We start from the raw sequence: 18268 nt of genomic DNA, 5'->3' as shown, positions 1-18268 counted from the left end.
TTACGGACAACCCTAAAATAATAATTTGATTTTTTTTTTTTTTGCCCTACAATCAGTTAAACATGACTTCCGTGATGAAATTTTAGATTCATTTAGTATTTAGTCCGCTAAATGCGAAAGAACAAGCCTTCTATATCCAAACTGCCTTACTACGAGCAACTGAATGTTCGACTAAGAGAATAGCTCCAAAAAAAATCATCTGTTCCCTGGTGGAATCTAACGGTTTTAAGAAGACGTGTTCACAGGGCAAGGAAACTGTATCAAAGACGACGCTCTTGGCCTCCCAATGAAGTACAAAGACTCAGAAATGAATTCAGAACCATAAAATATCAGTATAATCTCGAAATCTCAAAGCAAAAAATGGCTACCTGGCAGTCTTTCGTCTCCACTGTTGGCGACTCGAACTCATGGGGACTACTCTATAAACTTAGCAGAGACAAAGTGCCAACCAATGATATTTACAACTCCATAGTGACCAATGACTCTGAAACCACGACTTTCCAGGATACTGTCACAATGATTCTGGATAAACGTTTCCCCCAGGATGATCATCAGCAGACTCTCCCACTAAATCCATAACAAGAACCCTCAATCTTCAATACGCCTCCACTGTGCATACTGACCTATTTACTCAACAAGAGCTTCAACCAGCTTTAAATAAAATCAATGTCCAAAAATGCCCTGGACCTGACTTGCTCGAGAATACTATCATTAAGAAGTTCGGAGAAACTTATCCTAACATCCTGTTAAAGCTCTTCAACAAATGACTTCTCTGTGGCACTTTTCCCTGTCTCTGGAAGAATGCACTAGTCAAACTACTAAGAAAACCCAACAAGCCCCCATCAGACCTCAGAGCCTTCCATCCCATTTCTCTCCTACCAAATTTGGGAAAACTCTACGAACGAATACTCGCCCCAAGAATCTATGATCTTTTCCAAGCTCAAGATATCTTTTCACCTCACCAGTATGGATTCGTTAAGGAGAAGTCTTGTGAAGGTGCACTTCTTGCGTTAAAAAATTACATCCAGAATTTTACATCAAAATATGAAATGGCCATCTTCATAGACTTTGAAGGAGCTTTTGACTCCCTCTGGTGGTAGAGTGCCCTCGCAAGCCTTTGGAACATCCCATGCTCCTCTCAGTTGTACCAAGCTATCCGAGCCTACTTTGATCACAGATCTATACTTCAAAAACCTGCAGCATAAAACGAGCTGTCAATAGAGGATGTCCTCAGGGCTCTGTTCTGTGGCCGTTCTTCTGGAACATTACACTAAATACGTGGGTAACCAGACAGTTCGATTTTGCTATGAAATCAAATCTATTCTCCTTGCAAAGATCCGTGATTCTTACAATGCTCCGTGCCTGCAGAACTGTCTCAAGTGATACCCTGCAGGTCATAGCTGGAGTATTACCTCTGGACTTGCACATTTTACATCGTGCCTTCTGCTACTTTCAAAAATATCAGACCTCCATGGAATTCTTTGGAATACAGAATGACCTCCTTGTAGATACCAAAGCTGAAAAAAACCCGGATTTGGTCTGCTTTAACAAAAATTTGGCAAGATCTTTGAGAATACAACCCCAGATGTCTCCTTTACTGCCAACAAGAGAAATTCCCTATGGTTCTCTCCAAACCTCTACACATCATTTATCATAACTGGACATGGCTCTTTCAACTCCAATCTCTTTCAGTTCAGAATAAGCAATTCCGATTCTTTCCTTTGTCTCCAACTGGAAGACTGGAACCACCTGCTTTATCACTGCCCTCTTTAAACTGACCTACGGAAATCCCTACAAGACTGTATAAACACCTTCTCACCTGGCAACGAAAAACATCAAGTAGAATCTGCCTCACACCTTAGAATCCTACAACAATTTGCTTCTGATTTATTTGATAGAAGAAAACTTCTGTTGGCCAATCCTGCTTCAGCTTCACCTCCTACAGTGCCTCCAGCACCTTCAATAATGTCAGCCTCAATAGTGAGCGGTGTCTTGCAAAGATAAAATATCATCACCTTGAATAGCTCTTAGAAGATCACATAGAACCAGTTTTTTATTATTATTATCATTTTTTTTTTTATTTTATTTATTTTTTTTTACTTTCACCTCCTCATGCCTGGGCAACCCGAGGAAGCTGGCACCCACTGGTATTGCACTGCCTCCAGTGGGTGCGGGATTTTGTCCAATCTTAGACTATTCACTTTAATTTTTTTATCTATTTTAAATTCTTTTAAATCTTTCTCTCTTCTTTTTTTTTATTTTATTTATTTATTTTTTAATATATTTTATTATTTTTACTTTTGGTAATTTTTTTTTCTTTTCTTCTATTTTCTTTAGTTGTACAGGCTAGAGAAAATAGAAGAAAGTCAGGGCAACTGGTTTTTTTATTTAATTATTGTTCATTTTATTAGCAATTTCCTGTTTTTTTTTACTTTGTATCTATATATATATTTCTTTATTTTATTTTACTCTTTTTTAATACTGTTTTATTTTATTTTACTTTTTTTAATACTGTTTTATTTTATTTTAATTTTTTTAATTTAATTTTTTTATATTTTTATTTATTTTTTCCTACTCTTCTCTATAAATTTTTATCTTAGTTTATTTTATTTTACGTTTTTGTTTTTTAACTAACTTTTTTTTTTAATTATGATTTTATTTATTAATTTTTTCCTCTATGCTGGTGTCTTAAGTTTGGGTAGCTGCCGGTACGGAATTTGATGGCACCCACTGGTATAGCACTATCTCCAGTGGATGCGGGACTTTGCCCTCTTCAGGGCAGACAAAGATTGTAATGGTCTATCTTCACTTAGCTAAGGACATATCTAGTTGTGGCCCACCTCCTCGTGGTGTAGACGAGCATCGGGCACGCTTTCCAGGAGATCGCCTGTCCAGTGGCGAAGAGCCAGAAACAACACAACTACACATAATGTACACAAACATAACACTACACGTTTCTGGCCGCTCTACAGAGTTTTGTATCATCACAGAGTAACAGGGAGGGGGGGTAATGAAATGTTCCTGGAGCCGCTATACAGAAGATACTTTTCATGTCTACATGTCTGCATACCCTACCATTAATATTCGGACACCTACCTTTAGACAAAAAAGGAGCTTTTATTGTGTCATTAAATATTTTGTGCTGAAACCTTTTGCTTTTATGATGGCCTTCAATCTTCGCGATATGTTCTCAACCAACTTTTTAGAAATGTAAGGTGATATGTTCCTCCACTCGGCCTTTAACGCAGTCACCGGTTGGGCCTTGTTCTTTGGTCGATCTCGACGTGCACGTACCTGACGATCCAATACACCCCAAAGATGCTCAATAGGGTTTAGATCGGTACTCTGGGCTGGCCAATCCAACTTTTCAACATCCATGTCCTCATTCCACCCTGTTACGACCCGAGCAGTATGACATGGTGCGTTGTCTTGCTGATACAGGTATGGACCTCCCCCGAAGTATTGCCATAATGTTGGAAGTGGATAATTGTCCAGGTTGTCCTGGTATTGCACGGCTTTCATGGTCTTGTCGAAAACGATTAATGGGCCCAAGTCATACCATGAAAGCAGCCCCATACCATAACACTGTCTCCACCTCCATTGTCGGGAGGATACAATCAGGAAGGAACTATTCCCCTGGCATTCGCTAAACCCAGGAACGGCCATCAGATTGGTAGAGTGCGAACCTCTACTGGTCTGTCCATGGGACTGTTTTCCACTGCTCTACAGTCCTGGATTCACGCTCCTTACACCATATTAATCGGCGTCTAGCATTCGTTGAGGTGATTAATGGCTTGTGAACAGCTGCATGACCATTGTAAACTATATCATGGAGTGTTCTTCGTATTGTACTAGTTCTGGCATTAGTCCCAGTACTCTCAAAGTGGGTCTGTGTGACTTGAGAAAATGGCAAATTACGATTTGCACCACAGTTCTTTGCAGAATTCTCTTGTCCTGTTCTGTTAGTTTTCGGGAATTACCAGGCCGATTTTTGGCAGATTCAGTTACCATTACTATACCATTTGCATATGACGCCACTAACCATTGACCTAGGGATCCTCAGAGTGACTGCGATGTCTCATACAGAATGCTTGCTTATGTGGCATTCTACTATTATTCCACATTGGAAGTCTGTTAATTCTGTTGAATGTGTCATCTTGCATGCCCACTTTTGCAATGGTCTGTTCAAAGCCTAGTCTGCATATTTATAACAGGTTTTGTGACATGTTTCCCCATCTATGGGGGGGGGGGATGTCTGGATATTAATTGTAGGGCAGTGCATTTTGACAGGTAAAAGATTGCAAAATATTCCCTTTGTAATCTAGTCTTAAAAAAATAAAAAAATTAATACACTCTAATATTATCACTTCTGTTTGCCCTCCACCCTATTCTGGCAGATAGAACCGTGGTTATAATTACTGTTCCTCCCCACACCATGTTGAAAGGTCTTAGTCCAAATCCTGTCAAAGACGCGAAGAACTTTTATGGGCATTTTTCATACAGTGACAGTGAAGTCGGTCTCAGTGAAGTCAGGCAAGGATATCCAGTTTTTATCCCTGAATCTCCAAATATTTCAGGCAAACCGACTATAGAACACATGCAGTTTACAGTCACAATACACATGGGTAGATGAGTCTGTTTTCTCTGGAACCCTAATATCAAATAGGGTTACCAGATAGACTCTGATACGATTAGTTTGAAGTTCGGGTGGAAAGGCTCCGGTTCGACTCCCGTTGATGACGCGAGGAATTTTAATGGGCTTTTTTTACTCCGTGGCTAAGTTATTGGTCTCAGGTATAGATAGCAAGGTTTTTCCCCGAGCAACTTGGGATTTTTTCGGCTATCAAAACAAGCAAATCGATCAGAGAACACACGCAATTTACAGACAAAATACATATATGGGTATATATAATCAATTGCGGGTGACCCTAATATAGGGTTATTCAAAATGAAGTTCGGGGTTTCAGAATTTTTTTTTGGGAAAGCGCATGTGTCATAATCATTTGTAGCCATCTCGAAAGAACGCATAATATCTCAAGTTTCGTTCCCACGCTCGCGATGTTCGGTATGCTGCACGGCTAACCAGCAGATGGCGTTGGACGCATACCACCGTGCCGTCGTTCGTTTGCCTGTGACGCCAGTTCTGCTCTGTTGCGCCATGGCTTCGAAATGTAATGAGAAAGCTTTTACTGTGTTGGAGTTTCATGTAAGTAAATCTGTTACCGTTGTGCAACGCCACTTTGCTGACAGAGTGATTTTTTCTGAAGAATCGACCTTCCATTTGTCGGGGAAAGTGAATAAGCAGAATGTGATTTTGGGCCATTTCAGTGCGATTTCACTAAAGGCTCTCATATTGAACATTTATGAGGTATGTAAAAAAACTTCATTACTATACTAGCATTCTGGAAATATTTCTTTCTTCCTATGTCTGCTCATGTGTGCACAGGAATTGTTTGAAAGCCCGGACTTCATTTTGAATAATCCTGTATAATAATTTGGGTTTTTTTTAATGCTTTAATGCAGCAAATGCAAGGTCTTAAACTTGAGGAACAGTAATCCAAAATAAATTATAACTAATCATAGTAACCTCAAAATAAATTATTTTAATTCAACCCCACCAAGTAATAATTACTTGGTGGGGTTGAATTAAAAACAGTACAATGGAGGGTTGTGGTCTTTAAGTTACTATACGGGCAGATATGAAGTTTTCTGAGCAGTGTATATAAGCAGCCAGCAAAGCCAATGGTATCCTTTCTATGATTCATCGAACAATATCCTGTACAGATAGGGAGGTCATAATCCCACTGTACAAAGCAATTGTAAGGCTACATTTGGAACACTGTATCCAAGTATGGAGACCTCATCTGAAAAAAAGACATTGAGATTCTTGAAAGGCTGGCAATATTTTTAACCCCAGGTGCTCACATCTGGTGAGTATGGGCTTGGCACACCCAGGGTCCTGAGCTCGATATCACCATTCTTCTTTCTTGGTTTGTTTGTTTGTTATTTAGGAGCATTAGCAACTAAGGCCATATTGCTCCGGGGATATGTGGTGGTCATTTCCTGACCTTTTCGCATCCTCCGTATTTGGTGGGCACGGGCTCGAACCCCGGTCTAATCAAGAAGCGTGTGCTTCGCACTGCTGCTCCTGCCCACCTGGCTGTGGAGGCGCCTTCTTTCTTGGTGATTCCCTTCTACTTTTGACACTCTCTCTCTCTCTCTCTGTCTCTTAGGGTAACTTGGGAATATTTCTTTTTTGGCTGGTGCAGCATTAGCCTCAGGCTTCCTTGCACCATGTAGCTAATAATAATAATAATAATAATAATTTGCATGGCATGGAGGAATGAGTCCGATTACGTAGATTTCGAGTATGAAGAATGACTCCGATTTTGTGGATTAAAGAGTTTGGCAGACAGGCACCTCATAAGGAACCCGATTGAGGTTTACAAGGCTCTGAGTGGGGTCAGTAAAATGAATGAAGGCGGAATTTTCACTGTTATAAAGAATTCGTCTGAGCGTGTAGCACAGTGATATCGTCGCCGACCTCCACACACCGGATAAAAAAGGTCCGAGTTCGAATCGCGTCGATGACCCGAGGAACTTTCATGAGTGTTTTTCACTCTATGGCTGAGTTAGTCGGTCTCAGGCGTAGATAGTAAGATTTTTTTCCCAAAAATGCCGGGGATTTTCGTCCAGCAAAGCAGGAAAATCGACCAGAGAATACATGCAATTTGCAGACACAATACACATGGTTAGTTGAAATTAAATTTCCTAATAAAATTTAGTTTTTTTTATTTTGTTATAAAGAGTTTCGGAAGTAGGGGCAATAAATTCGAACAACCAAGAAGGAGGTTTCGATTAGGGTGTAGAATTTTCTTTTAGTCAGCAGGTCGTTGATGGCTGGAACAAGTACCCTCTACAGCAGGTAGTTGAGGCTGACTGAAGAAATTCAAAGGTTGACAGAAGAGTTACCTACATGAGAGAAGTGCATAATTTGTATTATCATATATGTTTTTTTTTTTTTTTTTTTTTGGCTGGTTCAACAAAAAAGCTTGTGGCAACCTTCCACTAACAAACTATTACTTTTAGGCCACTCGAATAATTAAATTCATCTGCCGTGCTGTGTGTCTTATGTCTGTTAGTTGCGTGTGTTCTATGGTCGATTTGTCTGCTTTGCTGGACGAAAAATGGGGGAAAACGTTGCTATCTACGCCTGAGACTGACTAACTCAGTCACGGAATGAAAAAAGCCCATTAAAGTTCCTCGCGTCATCGACGGGATTCGAACCTGGGTCTTTTCCACCAGGTGTGGGGAGGACGGTGATGATACCACTGTGCTACTGCGCTAACACATCCTTGCACTCAAGGTAAAGATGTCAAGGCGTGTTTGTTTTAATTGCGGTCTTCAGGGTTTCCCCTATATGCTGCTGTAGCATCTGAAAAGGCAAAGGCCAGGCCGGCAAGTGTATTTACAGGGTATTTCAAAAATGATAGTCAATAATTTAAAGGTGAAAAGTACAAACTAAAATAAGCAAAAAAGTCCGAGAGAACACCAGGCTACAAATGAACAGTTTTCGAGATTATGCACATTTTCTGTTAAGATCCGCCACAGGCTATGGGAGCACTCTGGGAGGGTAATCTGTATTGCTGAGACCTTGTACACGGGTTTGGTAGTGGTACAGTAATTGGCGATGTAAAATTCGTCACACACTGCTATGATTCAATACACGCTCTTGCAGAGCAACCCTCCTTGTCGAAATTCCTGGGTTTTTTTTATTCTTTCTAACCAAATGTTAGAAAGATAGAACAAAACTTGTTCAAGGAGAACAAGAACAAGGCTCTTGGGTGTGGGCACCCCAGGAACGGGACTGGTGGCACCCACCAGTCTTGTACCCTTACTGGTGGGTGCAGGATTTAGTGCATTATGCACCGCCAGAGTTAGTAGACTCAGGCTTAACTCCTGGTGCCAGGGATGTGCACCAGGTGGTAATTGCCCGTTGGACTATCACCTGGTGGCAGAGTAGCCTGTTTCACTTATAACACATTACATACACTTACACTAACAGGCCATTATGAGAACATGGTATTACATGATAAATTGGTGGAGATGGATGTATGTCCGGGTGCCACCCTTCGACAGTTAAATACATACATACATATTATTTCTAACACCCTTTCCTCAACATCAGGTGTTATGCTTCTGGGCTTACAAGCTCGTACTCCATGTGCGAAGCGCCCATGTACTCTAAGGCACTGATGTACCCTGATGATTGTGCGCCTGTTGGGCTGCCTTCGGTGGGGATATGCTTCTTGGTACAAACGTGCAGCTTCGAGTGCACTGCCGTTGGCTTTACCATACATGAAATGCACGTCTGCATACTCTTCGTTGCTGTAACCTCTTTCCACGTTGACTATCCTTTGGCAAGTACTGGCATGCCTGCTGCACCTCAGAGCATTGAGAAAGGGAGAGAGAGTGAGCATAACATAACCTAACCTAAACAAACAAGTCGGTGGTGGATCTCAACTCTGTACAGTTTATCTTGTCAGTGGTGGATCCCAACTAGAAATGTGCAATATCTCGAAAACGATTCGCTTAAGGACCCATGTTTACTAGACTTTTTTTGCATATTGTAGTCTGTAGAGTTCACCACTAAATTATTGACTATCACTTTTGAAACACACTGTATGTAGGTGCGTAAGTATGCGTCTTATGTTGAGTGTTTAGTGCCGGCACTTAGCGACTTCGCAGCCATGGGGCAGGGGATACATGGTCCCCTGCCTCCTGATTTCCAACCTTGGCCATGGAGGTGCACCAGGTTCTACTCTCTAGCTGAGACTCTTACTGGGGCTATCTGGCAAGCCTGGGAGCCCCAAAGTATTCAAAGAAAGGAAAACGGATATAGAAGGAGTAGTGTGGAAAATGGAGGGAAAGGAAATTGGACATAAAGCAAGGGGACAAGAGAAATAGGCATCCCCAGAAAAGAAGCAAAGTAGGAAGAAAAGAATAAAGTTATTAGTGGAAAAGACAATTAATTTTTAAACTAAGAAAATTAATCTTTTAGATTAATCTTATAGAACAATTTAGATTAATATTGTAGAATAACTGTCTACCTGGGAGCAGTACCAAGAAAATTAACATGTCACAGCTGCAACAATCAGATACCAAGACATAATTTTCAATTGACTTGGTTAAGACTATTAACATTAAAACTCTTGATATTATGATGAAAACTCTTAATATTAGTCCCTCTCAGGCGTGTGTAGCAAGGTTCTTCTCTCCCCGGAAACTCAGGTTTTTTTGTCCAGCAAAACAGGTAAATCGATCAGAGAACACATGTGATTCACCAACCTAATACACCTGGGTAGTCGAATTAATGATACTGGTGACCCTAGTGTGACATTTTTTGAAGATGCACTATAGTTTTCCCAGAGAGCTCAGTGGTGGACAAGATTTCCAATCCTATCAATGACATGAGGAACTCTTATTGGCTTTTTTTTTCATTCCGTGGCTGAGTTAGTAAATCTCAGGCGTAAAGAGAAAGATTTCACCCATTAGAAACTTGGGTTTGTATCCTGCAGAATAGGCAAATTCCCTGGGAACACATGGACAGATGGGTTGGTTCTCACATGGCCTTAATATGACACTTTCTTTGATGTACAGACAAGGCAAGTTTTGGTTTATCTCCATAATGGTCAGTTATTTCTGTCTTTTTCTTTATTCGTCTCATGATCTCATCATTCTTTAGCCGACTGAGCTAGCCAGGGGGGTAAAGTGCCTGCCTGGCAACCCAAAGGTAAAGTGCCTGCCTGGCAACCCAAAGGTAAAGTGTAAAGTGTGTTTGGGGTCAAACGGCACCAGGGGTTTCCCCCATCTCCGCGTAGTTTACATTGTCGTGTGATACAGTACACTGTAAAGGCCAGAGATTTAAAAGTGTATGGATATTGTAGATGAGTAGTGTTGTGTACCGTTGTTCTTCTGGCCATTTAGCCGCCAGGCCTCTGCTGAGGCCAGACGTTGCCCACACTTTGCCCCGTGGAGGCAGACCAGGTATACCAATATTTTAAATAAGTACTCTGGCAGGTCCTGCCACCTAGTTTCCTGAGATTTCAGTGGCTAGGACCTAAAAAAAAAAAAAAAAAAAAAAAAAAATAATAATAATAATAATAAATAAAAAAAAATAATAAAATAAAATAAATAAAATAAATAAATAAAAAAAAAAAAAAAAAATTGAGAGGTTATCGCGTGGTGGTTGTGCTAGAATTGTGAGGCCGAAAATTGTGGGCGAATCAAATTTGGCTGTAATTAAGTTTGGATGTGTGGGGCTTTCGCTTGCGTGCAGGTAGAGTGGGAGGGAGACTGAAGGCTGGGGGGGGCGACAGACAGAAGAATGGAGTCGATAGGGAGGGTGACTCCAAAATTTGGTGGGGCATGCCCATGCCCCACCAGAAGGGAAAGTGTGGGTGGCAAGGAGGGAAGGAGATAGAGGGACCATCACCTCCCCCCCGGCCAGGGAAAGGGGAGAAAAGTGGACCAGGCAAGGGCGCCAGGTCAGATCGCCAATAAGGCTAGTGTGCAGAGAGGCTCTGCAGTTTCTTCAGTCGGTGGAATGTCATTTTTGGGACATTGTCCCATCCGAGGTTTACAAAGTCCAGTTTATTTTGTAGCCATTCATTGGTTAAGATCCCATCCGAGGTTATTTAGTCCAGTCAGATTGGATGTGCATTTGCGATTTCATTTTGTTTCTTCTGTTATGAAGTCGGATCCCTGGGGGTTTGATTTGTTCTGGTGGTCCTTAGTGGTGTCGAATTGTTTTTCTGATTATGGGCAGCTTTGATGGGTACTTGCATTCTCTTCATTGCAGTGGTTGCGGCTGGGGGAAGGTCCGTCTTCTGCTGAAGAGGCCCTGGGCGAATTTTGTTAGCGCTTTGTAGCTGCCTTCTTCTTCTAGGATGAGGTGTTCCTGGTTTTGCAGTGTGAATCGAATTTCAGTGATGAGCCGGCAGCGTAGATCTTGATACAGGTGACAGTGATACATGAGGTGTTCCCATGTTTCTGTTTGGCCACAGTGGCAGAGAGGAGTGTCACTGAGTCGGAAGCCTGATAACTTGTGTCTGAATGCACCGTGTCCGGTGAGTAGGTATGTGACGAGGAGTCCTGGAGACAGCCAGTGGGGATATTTTGGATATACCGTCTGAATTGTCGGCACGAATTTCCGAGTGATTTCACCTTTGATTGAATTTTCCCAGCGTGTTTGCCAAGTCTGTTGGAGATGCAGTGTGAGTCGCTTCTTTTCCATTTTAGGGTCATCGGCTAAGTCAATCGTGTAGTTCAGGCAGGTGGACGTTTTTCCTTTGCTGAGGTGGTGTAGGATTCCACGACGAACGATCTCCAGGTCCAGGGGGAGGGCACCCATAAGGACCTGCAGCGCGTGAGTACTCACCGTCCTGCAGGCTCTGGAGATCGTTAGCAGGGTATATCTTTATATCGTCTCGAGTTTTCTCCTGTTGACCGCGGTAGTCGCTTTGTGGTACCAGACTCCGGAGGCATATGAAATGGCTGGCAGGAATACTGTCGTATAGAAGAGGGCGAGGGTCCTTTTCCTCAAGCCCCAGTCCTTACGGGTGACTCTTGCAAAGAGTGCAGAATAGTTTCTGATTTTATTCCTGATGTATGTCAGATGTGGTGTGAAGGATAGATTCCTATCGAGCATGACTCCCAAATGTTTTAATTCCGTTGCGAGTTTGACGGTTTTCCCCTGGACTTTGATTTGGGGAGGCCTCCTAATATCTAGGTTCCCCCTGAGTAGGACTGAACATGTCTTGGTTGGAGAAATTGTGAGTTTGTTGTTGTCAGCCCAGTCTTGCAGGATAGTGACTGCTCTATTTGCGGAGTTCTCTAATTGTGCTCTGGAGTCCTCAGCAAGCATCAGAATAAGATCGTCTGCATAAGCCTGGGATGTGACGTTTCCAAGGTTGAGATTTAGGAAGCCGTCTAGGACGACATTCCAAAGAAGAGGGCCCAGAACGGAACCCTGTGGGCATCCTCTGTGTATCAACCGTGATACGGAGCAATACGGAGTAGTGACTGTGACTGATCTGTCTGAGAGGTATGTACTGATGCATTTGTATAGATTTGCTGGCAGGTTAGCCTCCCGGAGCCTGCCGAGGACACTTGGCCACCAGAGAGTGTCAAACGCCCCAGCAAAATCTATTGCGATGACGAGGAAGTACTTTCGGTTGGTTGTGGTTGTGGCGTTAACAATATTTTCCAATGCATCTACGGTGGAGTATCCTTTTCTGAACCCGAACTGATTTCGGGATTGAAGGCCTGCGTTTGAGTAGTGAGTTTCTATCCGATTTCGTAGAAGGTGTTCCATCAGTTTGCTCAGTACAGACAGTAAGGCTATGGGTCTGTAGGACCCTGGGAGATCCTGCTGCTTTGTTGGATTTTTGAGGATGAGCCGAAGCGTTGCCGTTTTCCAGGTGTGTGGGAAATAGCCTTCTTTTAGGCATTGGTTAAATAAATTTAGTATTTTTTCTGGGATAGTTTCAACTGCCTTTTTTACGATTTCTGGCTCTAATAAGTCTGCACCTGGTGATTTCCTGTTTCTTAGTTTGGCGGCTGCAATGTCCAGTTCGATCCTAGTAAAGGGCTCCTCCTCTTCGATTGTTGTGTAGGTACTATTTCTTAGGCAGAGCGATGTTTGTTCTGGGGTGGTTGGATCCAGGTGTTTCTGGAACATGGCATCTAGGATATTATTGATGGATTCCTGCCACGTTTTGGTGTACTCCCCTTGTGGCTTCTTGGTTGTGGGGATGACTTCGCCTCTGGGGAGTTTATTTGTGGTCACTCTGTAGACCACTCCCCAGGGGTTGTCGTTTCCAACTGTGGATACTAGGTTTTCCCAGGAGCGTTGTTTTCGTTCACGGATCTTTGCTGTATATTGATTCCTGGCCGTTCGGTACTGTTGTCGTAGTGCTTCCACCTCTATTGCAGGCCAGCTACGCCTGGCACGTTGAAAATTTTTTCGGCAGGTGTTTGCCACACGTCTGAGTTGTTGTAATTCTGGGGACCACCAGGGAACAGCTCGTGGGTTCGAATCCCGCCTCGGGCTTGGATCAGAGTAAAATGCAAAAACTTTGGGAGGTGCATTATGGCCACAGAAGCCGATGCGCCAACAACTAACAAAAAAAATAAATAAATAAATAAAAACATCATTCTTTATCTTATCAATCCATGACATTCTTATATTGGTCTGCAGTACCACATCTCAAAAGCATTTTTTTACTTATTCTGAATCTTCTTTGTCAGTGACCAGGCCTCAGCTCCATAAAGGCACACAGGAAAGACATCTCAGTATTCTTGTTCTTAAAGGAAGTGTAAGATCATGCGATATAGAAGATTCTTCATTTTAAGGAAGGCAGTACATGCTTGTTCAATTCTCGAGCGAACCTCAATAGAATGGTCTCAGTCCATACATCCCAGGTAACGATAACTTTTAACCCTTTCAATTTCTTCATTGATTGCAATTTTTGTTCGTACTTTTTTTTACTGATAACACGAACTTTGTTTTCTTGATGTTTAACTTCAGATCAAAATCTTCACTTATTCTATTTACTGTATCCACTAATGATTGTAAATCAAGCTCCAAACTGGCTAGCAAAATAGTGTCATCTGCATATCTCATCATATTTACAGTATTGTCATTAATCTTTATCCCTTCTGTACATCCCTCTGTAGCTTTAAAAATTTCTTCAGCATACACGTTGAACAATATTGGTGATAGAATACAATCTTGAAGAACTCTTTTAATTTCTATACCTTCCGACTTTTCTCCTTAAATGTATACTTTTGCTGAATGTCCCCAATACAAATTCACGAGTATTCTCTTGTCCTTGCCATCGATTCCAATCTTCTATAGAATTTTGAACAATCTGTCATGTCTTACACGATCGAAGGCTTTCTCATAATCCAAGAAGCAGATGTATGCCTCTTGGTTAGTACTGCAAAGTTTTTGTACTGCAAACAAAGCTTCCCTAGTACCCAGTCCTTGCCTGAAGCCAAATTAAGAATCACTAAGCATATCGTCACATCTTTTAAAAATTCGATTGTCTATAATCCTTAGAAGAATCTTCAATGCATGGTTCATCAAACTAATTGTTCTAAATTGAGAACATCTATTTGCAATTGCACATTTTGGAATGGGTATAAGTGTCGATCTCAACCATTCTCTGGGAATTTCTCCAGTGTCAAACCTTTTTGAATAGATCAACCAATACATCCACCTTAATTATCGTTAGAAGTTCTGTCGGAATTTCGTCAGGAGTTGTCTTTTTGGTTTTAGCATATTTAATCGCTAAGATCACTTCTTCTTCTTCCATGAAACTCGGTCCTTTTCACTGTCAAACTTTTCATTTGTCATCAAACAAATCTGATATATTCTTGCCAACTGAAACTGCAATTAATCCTTTCTTTTTTAGAGTGCCATACCAGCTCTGTAGTGTAGTCCAAACGCATTTTTCAAAACTTTATACTTGTTGAATTGGGCATGTAGGGATTCCAGTTTCTCAATTTCTTTACACTTGGACCTCGTCTAGTTTCCTTTTTGTTTTTTCTTCCTGGTTTCCGTTCTTGTTTTGCATTCTGCTATTCTATCTTCTCTTTTCCATTAGCTCCAGTATATCACTCATCATCCACTTCTGTTTTCTTTTAGAGGTTCACTTTTCAGATGATTATCTACCACTTTAAGTACAGCTTCTTTAATTGATCTCCATCATTTATATCTTCCGGGAGGTTATAATTCAGTTCATTCTCCAAAGTGTCTTCAATCTTCTTTTTAATAATTTTGGAGGTCAATTCGTTTCTTACCCTTTCTTTTTTTATCTTCTAAGTTTCAGCTTCACTTTCAGTTCACCAATTAATGGATTATGGTCAGAACTTCACGCAATTTTTGAAGCAATGGTTGATCAAAACAATCAATTTGATTTCTTACAATATTGTTTTCTCCATCACCTGGAGATTTCAAAGTATATAGTCTGTGTGGGGGCAGCTCGAATAAGGTATTCATTATTGCTTATTCACATCTTTCTGCAAACTGTACCAGCCTGTCTCCACGGTCATTCCTCCTGCCTAGTCCAAACTTGCCCACAATTTCTCTAGTCTAGAGAAATTGTGGGCAAGCCTTGACTAGTTGTAGCATCCACTCAATTTGTTCATAAAATTGCATCAATCTCTTTACAGCTGTTGGTGCATATATCTGATTATATTTAAGTTGTAAGGTTTAGTTTCATTTGAATCGTCACTCTGTCTAAGGTAATACATTTTTTACTGCCTTACAAACTTTGGTATTAACCGAAAATTCAACTACTCTATGATTTTGATCATCCATGCCTGCATAATAAAATATACCATTGTCTGTAGCATATTTACTATTTTGCCTGGCCATCTAACCTCACTAACACCAAGAATATCTATTTTCAGTCTGTTCATTTCTTGAGTTAAATTATCAAGTTTCCCTGCTTCATATGGGCTTCTTCCAGGTCCCAATTCTAAGCGACAAACACCTGGAGATTCTTAGCACCCTCTTTCAAGGGTTGCTGGAACTGAGGGCCAAAACTGTTTTTGTCCTTCATTGCTAGATGATGTCCCGGGGGAAATAATGTGATAGCTTCCCATTCCTTTTCACACTGCAATAATAGTCAGTAGAGTGACCATGCTTATATTCACACAATAATGCCAAACATCTTAACTGATCCTTGACAATTGTTACTGATGATGGGCAGCATCATCAGGAGAGACTCTTTGTCTGGCTCCTCAACTCAGACCTGTCCGGCTTGGGAGGCCTTGCCGGTAATTATATTACCACCAATATAGCTCTCTGTATCATTGAAGCACACAAGCCCCCTCGCCATGTCAAGGCGAGTCTCTCGTGAGGGGGAATATTACAACTATCAAGTTTAAAAAAAATTAATGGACAGCAGTTTAAACTCTGAATATGTATGAAAATCTGTACCTGCATGAGTATGAGGGATCACTAACCCAAATGGGTCAATGAGCCATCTTACAAACTCATGCTGAACCTTACCTTGTCATTTCAACTATATGCCTTTTGGTCATATCTTTCAAGTTCTGATTTGGCAGGCCTCCAATGCCAAGCGGTCAAGCACGAGGGTACAAAAGTTCATGTGCTTTGAGTGAACGTGGTTCAAGCCACACGACTATTAAATATAGTTTAATGTTCTTGTATTCTCTCTTGTGAACTCCACTGATCTTGATCTGGTCATCCAAGAATATAAACAAAGGATTAATTTTTATTACTTTTTTTCCCACATCAAACAAATGTCAAACTATTTCAATTCACAGTTCAGCTCTTAAGTTAAACATTTTTTTTTTTCTATCTATTCCCTCTATTTGTTCCTACTGTATTCTTTATTATATGTGTTTTAAATATTTAACACATTTCTGAATGGCAAATGACTGGATTTACCAAGGTTTACTGCTGATATACAAAGTACTACACCAATAGCAAAACCCCAGGCAACAAGAAAACGAAAATCTGCTATAATTCTGAGAGAAAGAAAATGTTAAAATAAGGCAGGAAATTTAGAAATGTAATGTAGTGAAAAATTAATTACTAACTTTAAACAAAGCTTCTCATGTTGTGATCCCTTTCTGGCAATATACTCAGACTTTTACGGTATTTACTTGTCAAAATACACTCCCTAATTGAAATGTAATCTTCTGTATATTATTTTCCCAAAAATTAAAACCTACAAGTCCATTGCCAACAAGTTGATATGTTTTTAAAAAGAAGAACTTGGAGGTATGCCCATACATTCTACAGTATTATTTGGACCCATCAGCACCAGATTCAATATCCATTTCCAGAACTGTCATTCCTGTGGAAACTGAGGTTTCGGATGGGTCACTGAAACCAGACGGCAGGATTCCTGTGATATTGTAACTGTTGGCTGGCCTCAAAACTGGTCTTCATTCAGCACATAACTAATCGTTTCTAGTTAGGTATGTGTGCAGTAATGTTTCTACATGGTCATTCATTTAAGTTATATCTTGAAAATGGAAGCATCTTTGAACACATACTTAAAAATAATTTGAGGAAGTGTGTGAATAACTAGTTTCATCTTGAATGCAAAATAAAAGATACATTTTTAAATGTTGTACCAAATGTTTAGAAAAAAGTACCAGTCAGTTCAGCCCGGTACAACGGTACAATAATCAGAACGATCTGGTTTCAGCATGTCCAGTTTCTCACTGGAAAGCTTAAAAAAAAAAAAAAAAAGTATGGTAATATAGCAACATTACTTTTAGCCATTACAACATTAGCAAGAATTTGATTGATAGGATTTGAAGCTGTAGGCAAGAACTATCCAATCCAAGATTTAGTTATTTTATTCTTTTGTTCCTAATTCTTAAAGGACATGGCAACAGATATGACTCTGACAGAGAAGTTAAAGCAGATGTGAAGAGATATTGGCCTCTCAGCCAAAATTATTTTATTTGAACAGGATATAAAAACTTAAGCACTGGATTTAAAATGTATCAAGTTAGGTGGGCATCCATAGAAAATTGATGGACAAAATTAGACGTTTTTAATACTCCTCCCCTGCTCTTCAACCCCCAAGCACGCTTTTCTACGTAAAATGTACAGGTAAGACGGAGTAAGTCAAATCTTTTCTACAGACACACCTGTTGTAATGCACTGATCGATATCTAATCAGAAAATTACCTATTTAATTATTTACCTGTGCATTTGTAGTGACATAATTGTGCCACCCACTTGTACATACCAGCATCCCTCTTTTCCCATTGGCTACCTCACCACAAGGCATTCTCAAGGTGCAGTAAATATCACTAATTATTTACTTGCATTTACAATGCCTCCGCAGCCGAACGGGCAGGAGCGGGAGTGCAGTAGCACACACTTTGAGTAGACCGGGGTTCGAGCCCCTGACTGCTGAATATGGTCGATTTGCCAACTCGCACTGGACCACCGTGGCAGATTATGGTCCATTTCCCTCAGCATGAATTGTTGAGGAGGCTTCCATCCTGCAGTGGGTTGATAATGACTGCACTTTACTTTTTACATAGGTCACTTAGGAAAAGGCCTTTTACTTTGGGTTCCATAATGCAAGAGGAATATTGTTGCATCCGAAAGAGCAGGACAAAAATATTTATAAATATACAAACTATATTGGGACGATGGGTCCCTTCATCAGCTGACATTAATATACAATAAAAGTTACAATGG

Source organism: Mastigoproctus giganteus, chromosome 10 (assembly GCF_048544385.1).
Source record: "Mastigoproctus giganteus isolate SK-2022 chromosome 10, ASM4854438v1, whole genome shotgun sequence".
In the NCBI taxonomy this organism is placed as follows: domain Eukaryota; kingdom Metazoa; phylum Arthropoda; class Arachnida; order Uropygi; family Thelyphonidae; genus Mastigoproctus; species Mastigoproctus giganteus.
Note: the sequence above shows the minus strand (reverse complement) of the source record.